The following is a 14132-nucleotide window of genomic DNA, read 5'->3' on the forward strand; positions in this document are numbered from 1 at the left end:
ATCCATGCGTCTGTGGGTGTAGTGTGCGCCAACTATCAATCTTTCCCAGGTTCATTATAAGGGTTAAAGTTTTGTTCATTTGGGTCTGGGTGCCCAGTTGGGGGGATGGCAGTCCCAGTGTCCATCTATGACACAGTTGCAGTCGACCACCCATACCAAAGGGTGCCTATGCTGCGCTCTAGCAACCCATGCAATGTTGCATAGAAATGACCCTCATAGACATTGGGTCTATAGGAGTTCAAAATGGTTATGTCCTTCCCATAAATGTGCCCTGCAATAGGACATAGTTATAAACAATAGGGGTAGCCCTGAAAACCTAAACCAGGGACAACCAATACTAGAATCCTGACAAGGGATAAAGTTAACACAATATGTGCATCAAATTTTAAACAAAAAAAATCAAAAAACCTAAAGAAAACATATTATGAAAAATATGGAAAACTAGACCAATGAAGACACAGAAAAGGAAAAAGGAAAGAGAAAAAGGAGAAAAAAAAAGAAAACTCATGTTTAAATATATACAATTCATAGAAAAAGTTCTATTAACAATGATAAACATTTCAATCTTAAAGCGTATGAGACAAAAGGCGCTCAACACAATACACAAACAAAGACCTATAAACAGTGCAATGTGTAAACAGACAGACAAGTGGCTGAGGAAAAAAGGTTTACAAAAATCAGAAGTTCAGGACAAAACTGAAAATACCACAAAGCAAACAATGCATCCTGTTCAATTTCGGCCACATATGTGCGTTTCGACCATAGTGAAACTAAATGGTCATCATCGGGACAAAAGTTATATGAGCGTCCTTACCAGTTTCAATAAAACATCTAAAAAACAAAAATATATAAACATGGGTATCAGACATTCAGGATTATATTGCAGCGAAAAAGTGTGAGACAAAATCCCTCTCTATTTAGAATAAAAAATAATGTGCATATAAATGACCACCACCACCAAGAGGAAGGGGAGAAAAGACCCTTAAACCATCTTCAGAACCTATATGTGTGAAAAGAATAGATTAATGTGCCAAAATGTCCCATAACTCCAAAACAAGGAGATGTAATAATCGTATGGAGTCCGGCCGGAAAATGACTCTGTAGGATGAAGCTATGAAACCAAAAAAGGAATGAACAACTATTAGTGGCCCTATCAACCTATGCAAAGGGACAGAGAAGGCAAGTGTCACATGCCATACTCACATCAAGAGGAAATGTTGAATTATAATTGCAGAGGCTTATGCATAAATTCAAAGGCTCCAAGATTAGGTGAAATAATGATACAGCCTATTCCTTTAAATAATTTTAAGACTGAAGAGAAGGAAAGAAACTAGATAAATAAGTCTAACACCTTGTAGCTGTAGATGATACAATACAAAAATCCATCCAATACTAAGCATTTTATACTTACAGCCAAATTAATTGGCAGAAGGCTTAAACATATAATGAGATAATCTCTAATAAAATTTCTCATTCCTTGTGTTACAGCAGCATTGTTTGTATACGGTTTGGGAATCTATATTTATTAAGGTCTTTCACACTTTTTTGAGAGGTTTAGCAAATTAGGCGGTTATCCTCTATTCATGTTTCATTCTTTTGATTTCAGCTGTATTGTTTGCACATTAAATATTGTTGAGCTTAAACTCCAGAATTTGACTTTTTCAATGTAGTTAAAAGCTTGAATATCATATTTGGTTCCATTTCAGAACCCGTGGGATAGGACTAAGCCAGTGACCCATATGTTGGTGCTAATTTATTAAATGCGACTGACAGGTCAAATCCTGAGACTTTGGATAACTTGCTGATTTTTCTAATTAATAAATTAAAAAAGAAATACATTTTAATTTATTTTTTCACCCTTCTTTTTTTTTTAAATTCACTCATGAATAAACACCTGTAATGATGTGATCTACTAGCACTGATGTTTAAGCCTTCTGCCAATTAATTTGCCTGTAAGTGTAAGATGCCAAGTATTGGAATGGATTTTTGTATTGTATCATCCACACCTACAAGGAAAGTATTCTCTCTTCCTTTGCAGGTAGTGAAGGGTAGGTAACGCAGGCCTTTGCCCCCGTTGTAATTCGTCGTGCCTATCTTTCTCCCCCACTGATTGATTGTTTGCCCGAACATTGTTTGTTCGAGGATTGTTTTCTCGAGAATTCTCTGTCTACAAACGAGGAAGGATAAAAGTATTCTGTCCTCCTTTGCAGATAGTGAAGAATAGGTAACGCAGGCTTTTGCCCCCGTTGTAACCCGTCGTGCCTATTTCTTTCTCGCCACTGATTGTTTGATTGAACGGACATTAATTGTTCGATATTGGTTCTTTGGAGGTATTCTCTGCTTACAAATAACGGGGAATAGAGATATTCTGTCTAGTCTTTGTAAGCAGTGAAAGGGTAGGTAGCGCTGGCTTTTGCCCCCGTTGTAACCCGTCGCGCCTATTTGATTCCTCATTTGATTGATTGATTGTTTGTCCGAACATTGACTGTTTGGAATTGGTTCTCTCTTTGGGTATTCCCTATTTGCGAATACTGTAGAATAGAAATATTCTGTCTAGTCTTCGCAAAGTAGTGAAGGATAGGTAGTGCAGACTTTTGTCCCCATTGTAACCCGTCATGCCTATCTTCTCCCCATTGTTCAGTAGTTGGTTCAGCCCGGACCGTTTATTAGAGGTGAATCATCCGGCTCCTCTGAAGGGCACCCCTAATAAGGATATGTTTTTAAAGTATGGACTAGTCGCCGTAGCTTATAGTAAGTTATGGCATAAATATACTAAAAAGGATCAGGAAAGTCAGTGGCCACTGATAGGATCCTTCGATGACGCAAAAATAAGCGTGCTGGAAACAGCCCTTTGTAAACATAAAACAACGCCCACTATGCTTGATAGTTTTGGCATGTGGCGCAAGGAGACGGAACAACGAAAGAAAAGAAACGAAGTCAGACTAGAGAAAGAATTGCAAAAAGCAGCTCATTTAGCCGCGAGCAAGTTGAAAGAAGAGATAAAGGAAAGAGAGGGAGCTAGACTGAAGCAAGAATCCGAGACATCGAGCCAATGTCCCGTTAGAACACCCTCTACGCTTTACCCTGAGCTACCTTCGAAGCAGCGAGCGAACGATGATCTACTGCTAGGTCCCCCGATCATCTACATGCCCCCTCCATACACCCCTTCCCAACCTCTAGTGCAACGCACGCAACCCCCTAGCACAGATGAGAGCAGTGCCAGAGCCTCGGTCCTCCCGGCCTCCGCGCCGGCCGAGCCCCTTGTACTCAGCGCAGCGCAAGCAGCAACATTAGATGAGCCCGAAACTGAGAAGAAAGACTCTGCTAGGCTCCATCGATTGAGTAAGAATGAACGAGCAGGGATTGATAAGATCGTACAGACGCTAGTAGAACGGAAAGAAAACGAAGATTACGTGACAGATATATGCAATACATATGCTGATAACCACAAACAACACTTTGTTGCACGTTTCTGTTACCACACCCTTAATGCCTATGAAGACCGGTATCGTAACAAAGGTCCTGAAAGCCTAACGACACTGTATAGAAAAGTCAACATTGGAGACGAGGGCGAAGGTGATGTGACGGACCTCTTCTCGTGCACGCTTGAAGTCTTCCGCCACCTCACTGAACAAAGATTAGAAGCCGACACCACGACCCCTGTAGCGACTGAACCTCAAACCGAGAAAACTGACACCATGATGCCAACAAGAGAAGCGGCACCTTATTGGGTCCCCTCACGAGGACAGGGAACACACGACGATATTAACCACCAAGATGCGAGAGGGAGGGTAGTGTACAACTGGGTCTACCAACCCTGGGATCGGCAAGACATCCTGACTTTCCGAAAGTCCTTGCCCGATCTACGAAAGAACCCCACTGCCTTCTACACAGAATTAGGTACCGCCTTGGGTTCGACGATTATGACCCTAGCGGACATCGACTTGTTTTTCGGGCTATGTCTGCCAGCTGATGTGTGGAAGCAAATCCGGAAAGTCGACCACCTTGAGCTGTTCGGACATACCTGGTCACAACTCGATGGCATAGACAAACAGCGAGAGCTCGGACAGAAACCCTTGAAATCGATTCTAGACCTGCCAGACAAAATAGTACTAAAACTGAAAACCATAGTACCAGAAAAGAAGGTGGACTGGTCGATAGTAACGGCTTGCTGCCAGAAACCACAGGAAGACGCCTCAGAATATTTCTCCCGGTTCGAAACGGTGTTCTCCGATTACAGTGGCCAGGACATGACCTCTGCGACCGGACATCACTGGTTCGTCCAGAACTTTGTAAAAGGCCTGACACCAGAAGTCTCGCAAAAACTGCAGACTAGTGAAAGTAGTTGGGCTGCCTCCAAACCTGCGGTTATCCTTCAGATGGCTCAATACTACGAACGGCAAAAGAACGAGAACGATAGGGCGACTGAGAAAAAGAAAAAGAACTTGAAAGAACGAGTGATGATTGCTCAATTGCAAGGAGTGACGACAGGAAGGGAACAGTATAGAGGAAACTACCAGTCGAATGCTCCTAGAAATCCACCCCCTAGAGACCGCACACCCACACCCGGCGCTCCACGAACAGACCTCGATGAGAACCAGTGTGCGTTTTGCGAAGGATTTGGGCATTGGAAGTCCCAGTGCCCGGTCCTGCTAGAAATGTACAAAAATAGGGACGCAAAAGACGTAGCGGGTGGGCCGAAAAATAGAGGACAGGGACGAGGGCACGCAAACGACGCCAGAAATGACAGATCAGGCAGACCGAACACTTTTGACCACCCCCGACAGAACCAATGCCAGCAGACTGACTGTGACGATGCCCGCGACTGGGCATAGGACTGCCTAGGGCAAGGGAGGGATCCAGTCGAGCTCTATGTTGACCAGCAAGGTCCTTATGTCACCGCTAAGGTCCTAGGTACGAAGTCTCCATTTCTGGTAGACACTGGCGCAACACGTGGTGCGTTATCTAAACGACTGATTCCAAGGGCACCCTTGTCTGGCTCACACATAACATCAATAGGCTTTGATGGAACGCCCTCCACTAACCCCTTATCCGCACCGGTTTCCTTCGACTTGGACAGTAACCCCACTGACACGACGTTTCTGCTTTCCTCCAACACCCCCGATGCCATTATGGGACTTGACTTACTGAAGCATTTCCGAGCTACTATCAGGTGTTCACAGGACGGAGTTCGAGTCATTCTGTACGATAACCCGACTTTGCTCAGACCTCATCCCGCACGACACATGTTCTCCATCTCTGACGCGGACGCATCCTTACTTGACTCTCTACCTCTGTATCTGTGGGCTACAACTGACGCTGACGTAGGACGAATGATGATCGACCCCGTGCACATAACTGTTCGCCAAGATGCGATACTCCCAAAACTCCCACAGTATCGGATATCGCCCGAAGGTGAGAAGGCATTGGTAATGATAATCCAGTCCCTGGTAGAGGCAGGAGTGGTAGAGGAAGTAGTCAGCAATATTTGCAACAGCCCTATCCTACCCATTGTGAAGAAGCAGGGCGAGGGAGATGAGAAAGCGTACCGCTTCATCATCGACCTTCGAGAGGTCAACAAGGTAGTTGTACCTCAGTACCCCGTAGTCTCAGATATCGCCACCATTCTGACCCTGATTCCTTCCACAGCCACCACCTTCACTGTAATAGACCTCAAGAACGCTTTCTTCTCCATCCCCATCCACCCAGACAGCCGCTACCTTTTCGGCTTCACGTTAAAATCCCGCTCATATAGATTTTGTAGAGCTCCCCAAGGTTACACAGAAAGTCCCAGCATCTATAGCCAGGCCCTCAAGAGACAGCTGGATGCCGTTCAGCTACCGGAGGGAGTGGTGTTGATACAGTACGTCGATGACATCCTTTTGGCGGCCGACACCACTCCACTTGCAGTCACAGCCACCATCCAACTCTTGCACTTCCTTGCGGAAAATGGCCACAAGGTCTCCAAGAGAAAGTTGCAATTCTGCCAACCCCAGGTCACCTACCTAGGCCACCTCTTGTCCAAATACGGGAGAAAGCTTACACCCGATCGAATTCAGGCCATTCTAGAAACCCCTGTCCCAAAGACCCAGAAACAAGTCCGCTCCCTGGTAGGCCTCACCTCCTTCTGCCGGCAGTGGTTGCCAAATTTCAGCCTCATTGTAAAGCCACTACTTTCCCTACTAGCCAAAGATGTTCCCTTCCCACTCCCTTGGACCCCCGAATGCCAATCTTCCTTCAAAGAACTTCGAGACGCCCTTTGTTCTGCACCAGTCCTAGGAACCCCCGATTACACCAAGCCCTTCTCTCTCTACACTCACGAAAGGGAGGGGTGCGCTTTGTCTGTCCTGACTCAAACTATTGGCCCCAAGCAACGACCATGTGCCTATTTCTCTGCCACCCTTGACCCCGTAGCGAGAGCCTTGCCTGCCTGCCTTCGAGCCGTAGCTGCCGCTGCTGTCTCTATCCGACAAAGTGAGGGGATCGTACTATCGAATTCCCTCACGGTATTAGTGCCCCATGCTGTTGACACCCTCCTGAACCAGACTAAGACGCAACACCTGACTAGCGCACGACTGACTGGATACGAACTGACTCTGCTTGCACCCCACATCACGCTGAAAAGATGCACCACACTGAACCCAGCCACCTTGTTGCCTCTGCCCGAAAACGACCCAAATGTCCCCCCTATACATGACTGTGTGACCCTCACAGACGAACAGACTAGGAGTAGAGTTGACCTCCGAGACACCGCCTTCACAGACCCTGACGGAGAGCTATGGGTAGACGGCTCTTGCATCAAACTCTCCGACGGCACCACCTCAGCTGCCTATGCAGTAACGACAGCCCGAACAGTAATTGAGACCGCCCGCATCACACAACGATCCGCACAGGCGGCAGAACTGATTGCCCTCGCACGAGCATGTATTATAGCGACAGGGACCACGGCAAACATTTACAGGGACAGCCAGTAAGCCTTCGGAGTGGTTCACCATTTTGGACTCTTGTGGAGAGAAAGGGGATTCCTGACGTCCCACGGCACGCCCATCCTCCACGGAGATCTAGTCTCCGCCCTGATTGAAGCAGTTCTCCTCCACAAACGATTAGCCGTAATCAAATGCCAGACACACAGGAAAGTGACAGACTTAGTCGGACAGGGAAACGCTCTGGCCGACATCACTGCCCGAACCACAGCTGAGAATAGGACGACGACACGCATGTATGTGACCAGGTCACAAGCAGAAAAATGGACTGACGCTAGGGAAACAATTAGGGACATCCAGTCGGCCAGCACACCACACGAACTGACTGAGTGGGCACGGGTAGGCTTAAAAGACGATGAAGGCTGCTGGCGGACAAAAGACACAAACAAATGGTTGCTGCCTGACTCGTACCTGATTCCCATACTGACTATGGCACACTCCCCCGCACACATAGGATCTGCCCCCATGATCGAACTCATCTCCAAGGTCTGGCACAACGACAAAATCCCCGACTCAGCCAGACGCCTGGTCCAGCAATGCCTTATCTGCCTGCAACACAACCCTGGGAAAGGAACTGTGGTACCCCGGGGAGGGTTTGGGGTCCCCGACCATCCCTTTGAGGTCCTCCAGATGGACTACATCCAACTAGAAAGATGCCAAAGCCTGAAGTATGTATTAGTCATTGTGTGTGCCTTCAGCAAATGGGTAGAAGCCTATCCAACCCGTGATAACACTGCCATGACCACTGCCAAGGTACTACTGAAAGAGTTTTTCCCTCGCTACGGTCTTTGTCGAATTCTATGGAGCGACAACGGCCCCCACTTCATAGCTGAAGTTATCCAACTAATCTTGAAAGGGTTGGGTGTAAAACAGAGGTTTCATGCAGTCTTTCAACCCCAATCTGCTGGCTTAGTTGAGCGACACAACGCCACACTGAAACTAAAACTGTCGAAGATAGTGGCCACCACAGGACTTAAATGGCCAGATGCCCTCCCACTGGCATTGCTATCGATGCGCTCCACTCCCACTAAGCACCATTTGACCCCCTACGAGGTTGTATTTGGGCGACCGATGAACCTCTGGACTGCCCCTAAATCGACGTTCACGACGTCCCGGATGTCCTACTGTCTGATTACTTGTGCAAATTGACTAAAACATTGTCTGTCATTCATCAGCAGGTGCAGCAGGCCATCCCCGATGCTTCCAGGGGTCCGGGTCACGATATCCAACCGGGGGATTATGTGCTGATCCGAAATTTCCAACGGGCAAAGAGTCTGGTACCCCGGTGGACGGGCCCCTGGCAAGTACTGATCACCACCCGGACGGCTCTTCGAGTGGAGGGGAAACGACACTGGCTGCATGCACACCACTGTAAGAAGGTCTCCTCGACCCTGGCCACGACAGAAAACGTCAGCACCCAAGAAGAGCTCCTGAACAAAGACCGGCCATCACTGAACTGTTATCCTGATACCGTGGCACTCGAACTTGCAAAATTCTCTGATCCCACTGTGCCATCCAGGGAAGGGTATTTCCTGCGTCAAAAGGAGGGAGCTTCGGCTAAGTAGACCACGGACTAAGTTGAATCTCAAAACGGTAGCCTAAACACAACCAAGGGTTACCCGGAGAGAAGCTAAACGAAGTCTGCGCTTCTGCCCACTACCGAGCACCTCGAAGATGATGGAAGCGCCAGATAAGAAGATGATGGAAGCAACCGGAAATACCCACTACAGGAACCCAAAGACTGATAGTATGCACAAATCAAAGACAATTGCCCTTTTCATTGTCCTCCTCTTTTGCCTCCTCCTCATGACTTCCTTCTGGATCGTGGAAGAGAGCGCACCCGCTCATCAAATATTGCTGACCACTGCACAGCCAACCACTATGAAAGAGCACCACCTGATCTCCCTTTCGCCTCGGCTCCGAGAAAGGCGTAAGGAGTTCTGGAACAATTCCTTCGTGCAACTGTTGCACCAACACAACCTTGCCGCCAACACCACAAACTGCTGGATCTGCGGGTTGCTCCCGCATGCCACCGGACACTCCATCCCTTTCATCCCTTCCCCTTTCTCAGTTCATGGCTCCTGCCTTGCCTGGTTGATCCTCTTGCAAGAGAGCTACAAGGACAACGCCACTTCTGGTCGAACAGTGTCACACTTCTACCATGGGTTCTGGCTGAACAAAACCGGGAGGACATCTGCTCCCTTTTGTCCTTTGACCTCTGGTTCCTCCTTCCATATGGACATCCCTGCCAAGGAACGAGTTGAAATGCAGGTGTTCCATAATCCAGCCAGACCCACCTTCTCCTACCTACGGAAACGAACTGCTGCCACTCTGACTGTGGCTCTGTCTGTTATCAATGTCACGGGCCTCGTGTGCCTCGAAGGCCTGGGAACACAGCTGGTGGGTCACAGTTCCTGCCACATCACCAGAACATTGGACTCAATTGATCCCCCCTCCTTTGTTGCTTCTCCGAATATGTACTTTGTTTGTGGCACCAAAGCTTACACTTTGCTTTCAAAAGGTTGGGGGGGTACTTGCTACATCGCCTTCATTCTCCCTCTAACGTACGTGGCCCCAGCAAACCATCACCGGCAGAAGCGCGCAAGAGACATTGAACAAGCCGACTCCACCGGAGCACAGTTCCTGGATGCAGTGAAGGGACTTGTTCCTCTGTGGGGCCCAATGGCAAACAGCCGCGCCATCCGACAACTGACCCAGGCAGTAGAAACGACCATGAACATCACGGCTGGCATCCTCACTAACAATACGGCCGAGCTTCAGGCAGTCCGCCTGGTGGCTCTTCAGAACCGCCTTGTTCTAGATGTGGTTCTAGCTGACCGTGGAGGAGCATGCCGCATCATCGGATCCAGCTGTTGCACCTACGTGCCAGATAACTCGCCCTCAGTCTACAAAGCAATCGAGCACCTCCACAGACTTTCCTCAGAGGTTCACCAGGAGCAAGAAGGATGGTCGCTTGGGAGCTGGTTTTGGGGTACTCTGAAGGACTGGGGATGGAGGTTGTTTACATTTATATTGATACCGGTCGTGGTACTGTGTGGGTGTTGCCTAGGTATTCAATGCTTGCCACCTTTGTGTTCACTCATTACTAACTGCATGTGCCCTAAGACTCCAAATTTCGAAGCTGAACGTATGAAAGCTTTGTATGATATCGAAATACGTAATGTAATGGGGATAGACATAAATTGACAAGCTGGCTAGATATGTTGAAAAGGGAGGACTGTTAAAATCTGGATTGTGGCGTAAACATTATCGGCGCCATCTTGTCCTTTTTAGATCCATACGTGCGCATAAGCAGCAACCATTTTGATTGCCATGGCCTCTCTGCCCACTCCCGATAGCCAGCGTCTCTCTCTCCCCCTCACTCCCCAGCCTCGCAAACATCCCCGACAGCCCCCGGTCTCTCCTGCTTGGGTCATAAACGCACCTCCAGCGCGACCCTGTCTCCGAGCCACATCCCGTGCTGAGCCACATCCCGTGCTGAACCCCCCTCACTCTTTCATCTCATTCATAGAACAGGCCCTTTTGATAACCTCTTCCTCCCTGCCCGATTGTCCGGCCTGACCCCAGGCCATCACCTAGCTCAACAGATGCAGTTTATTGCCCCCTACAGTAGGACCTCGCCCCACATCAAAGGAGCGGGGAATAATCAATGCCTTCACACCCCTAGATCCGACCGATCGCCCACATTCCTGTTCCCAGCGGAATGTCCAGCTGCGCGATAGCCATCATGCTGAGATTTGGGTGGGGACCTCTACTGTAGATATGTGTGAGAACAGGCCTGAACCGGGGATTCCAAAGATGCCTTTTTGAACTTCAAAGCAATACCACGGATGTCATAAATGTAATAAAGCCATAAACCTGTGTATAAGAGGCCAGGCCTCAGAGATGCGGTTAGAGCACCTCGAGAAGATACTCTGTTGTCTGATTTGACGTGTTCTGCTCCGTCGGAATAAACTACTGTTTCCTGCCTTCCAGTCTCCAGCGCCTACCTCTTTATTTGGTAACCGTGAGTTGGGTGAGAAGCGGCTAACGCCGGGAAAACCTTGAAAAGGGGTAATCGACCTGATCTGCCTGACCCCTTTTTCCTCAGAGATACGAATGGACCCTGTACCTTTTTGGGTAATATTGTAGACCTCAGACATTCTAAGTAAAAATACACTCTCCCTCAACCATGTTTGGCAATACCCCCACCTCCCCCGCCTGCCCCAGAACCAATTCTGATGCTGTTTGGGTCCGTTGATCTAATGTTACCTGCAAGGAATGAATATTGTTCTCACCTGTCCATGCACATAAAAGAAACCTCGTCCCCAACTGGAACAGGAGAAAAATAAAGCAACATCTCTCTCCCCCCCCCGCCCTCCCCAAGAACAACTAACAAATGTCCCCAGATACGGAGATCTAATAACAAACCCTCATCACTGGATATACAGCCTAACAACAACATTCCACACTGTAAATCAAATTGTACACTCGCTGATAGAACTTGCAGCCTAGAACCCCCCATACCAAACAAGTGCCTACCACAAAAGTGTAGAGGTTACCCATTAAGACACAACCCTCACATCTGATAACATGCCTTCAGAAATCAAGTCACAAATACACGTCATACCAACATGTATCAGTATGCTAACCAAGCAACTCATAAAAAAACATACTCTCCCACCCCCCAAGTATCCAACGAACAGCACCCAGCCTGAAAATGGAAGGAATACATCCTGTAAGGAAAAAAACAATGGGGTCAATAAACAATTATACCGAGGCAATCAAGTTCCACCTCTAGATTTGGACTCCGTCTGTACTGAGACCTCTTCCTGTATTGGTGAACCCCTCCCAGACTCAGATCGTCCGGCCAGTCCTGCCAGGGCCATGGCCCAATCCAGTTACACCTCCACCCTTCCAGAACCATCCTTCTCAGGGGGACCAGAGGCGAGCAGCCCCTGACCTCTCTCCGATCCTGCAGGCAGAACTCTCTGCAGTGGACAGTCTCTGTGTTCAAGATCGCATGAAACCATCACACTCCCGAGACACATGATCCCAGATCTCCAGCCAATGCCACGCATCAACAGGGGTATAAAAAAAAGGGAGATTTACCTCTTGAAAGCACTTTCAATCTGGCCAGATACAACAGCATGTAAAGAAGGCCCATCGAGCAGAGCATTGCCTTAACCTCTAGAACAGTCATCCAGGCACTTTGGACTTTGTTAGGGTAGTCTGGATAAATGGAGATTCTCAGATATTTGGTATTTAGTAGCATCAGTTTCCCGGGTTCTCTTAGAATACAGTCTATCTCTGTAATTCAAGATGCGGGCAATAACAATCTGCGGCAGTGCCCCAGGGCGAAGCGTGGCCGCCATCGCCAGGTGTGCACGTTCAATGAAAGAGAGGACAGCCCACTGTGTTTAAGGGTAGAACATATACAGATCTCCACAAACTGCTCTACATTTGTCCCTTCGGAGCGCTACGGAAAAACCAAAAGGTGCATGTTGCGGAGGGGCGCCTCCGTTCAATACCCCTCCGCATCTTTCACCCTAGCCTCCAGGTTCCCAGATCGGGCCATGGTGGACGCAAACTGCTTCTTCAATGTGGACACCTCAGTCCGGAGTTCTTCTATGGAGTTCTCAGCCAGATGGACTTTATCTGAGAAATTGTGTAGGTCAGTACATGGGAGATTGACTTCAAGTGCCACCATTCCCATTTGTTCTCCAAGGCCGCCCTAGATGACTCACAGAGGTTCATCCCTTGAGGACTCCCCCATTGACAGGTCCGCATCTCAATCTCCCCTCCCGAGGCATGACCTATGGTGCGATGGGAGGTGGGAGCCGGGGTAGTTTAATGTTCCAAGGTGTTCCCCTGGGCAGCCCCAGATTGTTTATTCCTCCCCAGGAGTGCCCCGAGCACAGGGCCTCCCTGCATGCTACCTCAGGGAGACCAGACAGCGCAGCTTGTGCCAGGTAGGTACACCCCAAATGTAAGGGTTGAGGTCCACCCAGCAGGGGCTAAACACTGTGCCCAAAGGGGTCCAGCTCGAGCAGCACACAACCCACCTGGACCAGAGGATCCCAAATCTAATAGTCACTTACTGTGTAGCACCACCGAGCCTGCGGCAAGCCGCCAAAGTCGCACCAGAGATGTTAAGAGAACAGAGTTCAGCAGAGACAGTCACTCCAAAGGAGAAACATGTATAATCCCCACAGACCCCACGATCCCAACATCACATGCCTCACAGTGGGTACAGGGCAGACCAAGGGGCTCCCAAAGCAGGCCCAGATAACTTCCGCATATCTCCATCAGACCTCCGAAGATACGCCATGTGCCCATTTATTGTTAAGTGGGAAATGAGGTGCCGGGTTTTTAGGAACCCGGTGGTGCCAGGGAATAACACCCGAAGACCTCTGAGTTCCCCTTGTTTCGGACCACAGAAACACAGAGTCTTCTAGTCGCAGTCAGAGATCAAGTTTTATTGATAGCTACCAAGTAACACGTGTCCTAGAAGCACGACAAACACGGGTCATGTGTTCTCAGGAGACTGTTCGTTTTTACAGAACCAGCCTTCTCCTTATATACAAAAATAATAGCTGCAAGCAAGAATTCTTGAGTTTATGATATGGCTATACACATATTTCTACAATAATACGAAAGAGCGAAGTCATGTAGGCAAGCCCGTATTTTAGATGTCCAATTCGTGATAGATTACCTAGCCAGGCCCGGAACTCCCATCAGATATCGATGAAACATCAATAAAGGAAGGTACCACCCAGTCATAAAACTGGCCATAAACAAGGAGTATGGACAGGTGCATGTTTGTAGAAAGCATGGTCTGTATGTAGTGAATGGTTTGAGGAATGTTATGTATTGATGCTATCGTACTTGGCCACTGGGCGAGGGGCTGCCCAAACAGGTTTGGCTAAAGGCAATGGAGTCAGTTGGGACAGGTCAGGGGGAAGTCAGGGAAGGTGGACGTGTCCTTTTAGATCAAGCTCGACCTTTAATTGACTTATCATGAGGGCAAGACACAAGATGGATGTCGTTCACAAAATGGAGTCTAAGGGATCGGGACGGAAACTACGATTCGGGGGTGTTAGCATGTCTCGATCATGATGTAAATGCATAGGAATGATGTCCTAATCA

The 14132-nt window shown here is 48.3% G+C and overlaps 1 protein-coding gene across 1 annotated transcript in view; it reads right to left on the bottom strand.

Annotated features, from left to right (window-relative positions):
* Positions 1-14132, bottom strand: part of RADX (RPA1 related single stranded DNA binding protein, X-linked) — a 395634-nt gene that overhangs the window by 277528 nt on the left and 103974 nt on the right. The gene's annotated exons all lie outside the window — the stretch shown is intronic.

This window comes from Lissotriton helveticus, chromosome 4_1 (genome assembly GCF_964261635.1).
Source record: "Lissotriton helveticus chromosome 4_1, aLisHel1.1, whole genome shotgun sequence".
Lineage (NCBI taxonomy): Eukaryota > Metazoa > Chordata > Amphibia > Caudata > Salamandridae > Lissotriton > Lissotriton helveticus.